Below are 5,073 nucleotides of genomic sequence, written 5' to 3' on the forward strand. Positions count from 1 at the left end.
AAAACCCATCCTCGGGCTTGCCATCCTCAGCAAGAGGATAGTTTTTAAAACACTTGAAAACCATTTTTAAACAGCAAAATCCCTATTTCAACCCCCCTTCTAGTGATATTTAGCTACATCAATTGGCATCAGAGCAATGTTCTCTAGAAGAATACACTTAACAGTGTAAGAGAAAAAGATCCAAAAATGTCTAAAGCTAAGTATATTCCTGAAGGAGGATCATCCAGCCGACCTCCCGACTTTGATGGTACAGATTACTACCACTGGAAAGGTAAAATGAGATTATTTCTCATATCACAAGACAACAATATGTGGTCGGTAGTGGAAAATGGAGATCATGTCATAAGAACCAACAACGCAGATGCAACCTCCGATGTGAAACCTCAAGCACAATGGACAGCTGATGAAAATGAAAAGGTACTCCTAAACTCTAAAGCTCATTTATTTCTAACGTATGCTTTGTGCAGGGAAGAGTATGATAGAGTCGAAGAGTGCAAAAGCGCTAAGGAGCTTTGGGACACTCTAAAGATCCATCATGAAGGAACAAGTCACGTGAAAGAAGCAAGAATTGACATGGGAGTAAGAGATTTCGAATTATTCGAAATGAAGGAAGAGGAAACTATTGATGAAATGTTCTCAAGGTTAACAATCATATTAAACAACTTGAGATCTCTTGGAAAGGTATACTCCGTTCAAGAAAGGATAAGAAAAATCCTAAGGAGCTTACCAAAAGAATGGAGGCCAATGGTGACTGCCATTACAGAAGCAAGAGACTTGACCAACATGAAGCTGGAAGATCTAGTTGGTACTCTAAGAGCTCATGAACCGTTGTTGCTAGCTGACAAACCTAGCAGAAAAGGAAAAATGATTGCGCTAAAAACAAGCCAAGCAGAAAGTTCATCCTTCAAGAAGACGGAAGAGGTCGTGAAAAAGGAAAGCTCGGAGTATCCTCTATCTGAGGAAGAGGAGGACGAACTGGCTCTAATTTCCAGAAGAATCCAAAGGATGATAAATCGAAGAGGACAAGATAGAAGATCTCCTCAAAAAGAAAAAACTGACAAAAGTCAGATAACTTGTTTTGGATGCAACAAGATGGGACACTACAAAACTGAGTGTCCTCTCAACAAAAGGAACTCAAGAAGATTTCCATACAAAAACAAATCCATGATGATTACTTGGGATGATAGTGACGAGTCATCTTCTGAGCAAGAAAAGGATGAAGAAGCCAACCTATGTCTTATGGCAAAATCAGAAACTGAAAAAGTAAGTATTTCAGAACTATGTCCTTCTTGTGAACAATTAGAAATTGAATTTGACAATCTTTTAAATGACTCAAATACTTTATCTCATAAATGTGGTTTTCTCAAAAATCAACTTTATGAAATAAAGAAACTCAATGAGGAACTTCAAGCCAAGAATGAGAAATATGAAAAAATCATTCTAGATTTGCAGTTATCTCATGAGAAATTATCTGAGCAGCAAACACTTTTAAATAAAAAGAATGTCAGAATTCATCCTCTAGAAGAGGACACAGAAAATGAGATTTTAAAAGTAGAAGTTGAAGAACTAAAAAATGACATCACCAACTTTGTTAAATCTACTGAAACTTTTCAAAAGATAATGGGATCTCAATCTGGAATTTTTGACAAAGCTGGTATTGGTTTTAAAAGTTCTCAAAAACAAAAATTGTATGAAAATTTTTTCTTGCCCAAAAAACAAGAGGATAGGCCAAAATGTACTTTTTGCAAAAAACTTGGGCACACTTTCAAAATCTGCCACGCTAAGAAGAAAGCTGAAAATATAAAGAAAAGTTGTTCATTTTGTGGTAAACATGGTCACCATGATTCTATTTGTTATCACAAAAGAAAAATCCTCATAAGAGGAAAAACTAACCAACAAGGACCCAATGCTATATGGGTACCTAAGTTACTTTTAAAACCTAACACAGGTTCATCCTATGATCAACAAAAGAAGGCCTTGGTACTTGGACAGTGGTTGCTCAAGGCATATGACGGGAGATAAGCACTGCTTTATTTCCTTAGAAATAAAGGATGGAGGATCAGTCACATTTGGTAACAATGATAAAGCTCAAATAAAAGGTACAGGTATTATTGGTAAAAATAATTCTGCTAAAATTGAAAATGTTCAGTATGTTGATGGTCTAAAACATAACTTGCTAAGTATTAGTCAATTATGTGATAGTGGTTTTGAAGTTATTTTTAAGCCTACTCTTTGTGAGGTCAAACATTCATCCTCGGGTAGAGTTTTCTTCTCCGGTTTTAGAAAAAAGAATTTATATGAACTTTATCTGGATGATTTACCCACTGAATCTTGTTTTGTATCCATTGATAAAGATAAATGGATTTGGCACAAAAGAGTTGGTCACACAAGCTTAAAAACTATTTCTAATTTATCAAAATTAGAATTAGTTAAAGGTCTTCCAAAAATCAATTTTGAGAAAGACAAAGTTTGTGAAGCTTGTGTTAAAGGAAAACAAGTTAAAAGTAGCTTCCACTCAAAAAATATTGTTTCAACAAAACATCCACTTGAACTTATTCATATTGACCTTTTTGGTCCCATAAAGACTCCAAGTCTTAGTGGCAAAAGATATGGCTTTGTTATTGTTGATGACTTCTCTCGTTTTACTTGGGTCTTATTTTTGAAACATAAAGATGAAGCCTTTGAGGCGTTTCACCATTTTTGCAAAAAGGTTCAAAACGAAAATGGTTCAAAAATTATTTCTGTGAGAAGTGACCATGGGGGTGAATTTGAAAATGAATCTTTTAAAAATCTTTGTAATGAAAATGGTATCTCTCACAACTTTTCTTGTCCAAGAACTCCCCAACAAAATGGGGTTGTTGAAAGGAAAAATAGAACCTTACAAGAAATGGCTAGAACCATTTTAAATGAAGCCAACATTGAAAAATATTTTTGGGCTGAAGCCATTAACACTGCTTGTTATGTTTCTAATCGTGCATCCATTAGAAAAATTTTAAACAAAACTCCATACGAGCTATGGAAAGGGAGAAAACCAAATATTTCCTATTTTCATATTTTTGGGTGTTATTGCTACATTCTCAATAATAAAGAAAATTTGGGAAAGTTTGATCCAAAATCTGATAAAGGAATTTTTCTAGGATACTCCACAACGTCAAAAGGTTATAGAATATATAATCTTAGGACTCAAACTGTGGAGGAATCCATGCATGTTATTTTTGATGAGTTTGATGACTTGTGTTTAGAAAAAGTGGACAAAAATGAAGAAGATGAACCTTCATCCTCTCGGGTACCCGATCCTCATGATGAGGATGCGTCTGACCCAACCTCACAGCAACCTCCAAGAGGATGGAAAACTGTCACACATCATCCTCCAGATCTAATCATTGGGAATACTGAAGATGAGGTTAGAACCAGAAATTCTCTAAGAGAAAACACCAACAACATGGCCATGATATCACAAGTTGAACCCAAAACGATTGATCAAGCTATTGGTGATAAGTCATGGGTTGAAGCAATGATGGAAGAACTCTCACAATTTGAAAGAAACAAGGTATGGAATCTTGTACCCCATCCTCCGGATAAATCTATTATTGGGACTAAATGGATATTTAGAAACAAATTAAATGAGGATGGAGAAGTCATTAGAAATAAAGCAAGACTAGTGGCACAAGGGTACAATCAACAAGAAGGAATTGATTATGATGAAACGTTTGCACCCGTAGCAAGACTTGAAGCAATAAGAATCCTCTTAGCTTATGCTACTCATAAAGGTATAAAACTATTTCAAATGGATGTCAAAAGTGCCTTTTTGAATGGGTTCTTAAATGAAGAAGTGTATGTTCGTCAACCTCCTGGTTTTGAAGATTTGAAGAAGCCGAATCATGTGTTCAAACTCTCAAAAGCTCTTTACGGTTTAAAGCAAGCTCCTCGAGCTTGGTATGAGAGGTTAAGCTCTTTTCTAAAAGAGAATGGATTTATTAGGGGTCAAATTGATACAACTCTTTTCAAGAAGACTCATGAGAAAGATTTATTGATTGTTCAAATTTATGTCGATGACATAATATTTGGATCAACAAATGAAGTAATGTGCAAAGATTTCTCCAATCTCATGCAAAGTGAGTTTGAGATGAGTATGATGGGAGAATTAAAATTCTTCCTTGGTTTGCAAATCAAACAAAGAGATGATGGCATCTTCATATCTCAAGAAAAATACACCAAGGATCTACTCAACAAATACAAAATGAGTTCAGCCAAAAGTATGGGAACCCCTATGCATCCTTCCTCCATACTTCACAAAGATGATGAAGGAACTCCAATATCTGAAAAAGAGTATAGAGGGATGATTGGATCCTTGCTATATTTAACTGCAAGTAGACCGGACATAGTCTTTGCTGTGGGTCTTTGTGCAAGATTTCAATCTTCTCCTAAAGAATCTCATCTTACTGCAGTAAAAAGAATTTTTAGATATCTTGTGGGCACCATTAATCTGGGAATTTGGTACAAAAAATGTTCAAATCTTGATCTCACTGCTTATTGTGATGCCGACTATGCTGGAGACAAAGTTGAAAGGAAGAGCACAAGCGGAGCTTGCCAACTTCTGGGTAAATCTCTAATAAGTTGGTCATGCAAAAAACAAAGTACTATTGCTCTTTCAACTACAGAGGCTGAATATGTATCAGCTGCTCAATGTTGCTCACAACTTCTATGGATAAAGAATCAACTAGAAGATTACTCTTTAAGGTACACAAAAATTCCCATCCTCTGTGATAATACAAGTGCCATTAATCTTTCTAAAAATCCCATTCAACATTCAAGATCCAAGCATATTGAAATTAAACATCATTTTATAAGAGATCATGTTCAAAAGGGTGATATTGAATTAATTTTCATTGACACTGAAAATCAATTAGCTGATATTTTTACCAAACCTCTCCAAGAGGATCGGTTTAAATTCATCTTAGAAGAACTCTCCATCATAAATTTTCCAAAATTGATTAAATAAAATTCTGCTATTTTTTATTTATTTAATTTTATTTGATTTTAATTTTTCGTTATTTTTAATGTTATTTTTGG

General features: G+C 34.8%; 1 pseudogene; it reads left to right on the forward strand.

The window, feature by feature from the left end:
• The first annotated feature begins 186 nt into the window (after positions 1 to 186).
• The window catches only part of LOC140920650 (uncharacterized), a 10,645-nt pseudogene continuing 5,758 nt past the window's right edge, over positions 187 to 5,073 (forward strand).

This window comes from Cicer arietinum, chromosome 6 (genome assembly GCF_000331145.2).
Source record: "Cicer arietinum cultivar CDC Frontier isolate Library 1 chromosome 6, Cicar.CDCFrontier_v2.0, whole genome shotgun sequence".
In the NCBI taxonomy this organism is placed as follows: domain Eukaryota; kingdom Viridiplantae; phylum Streptophyta; class Magnoliopsida; order Fabales; family Fabaceae; genus Cicer; species Cicer arietinum.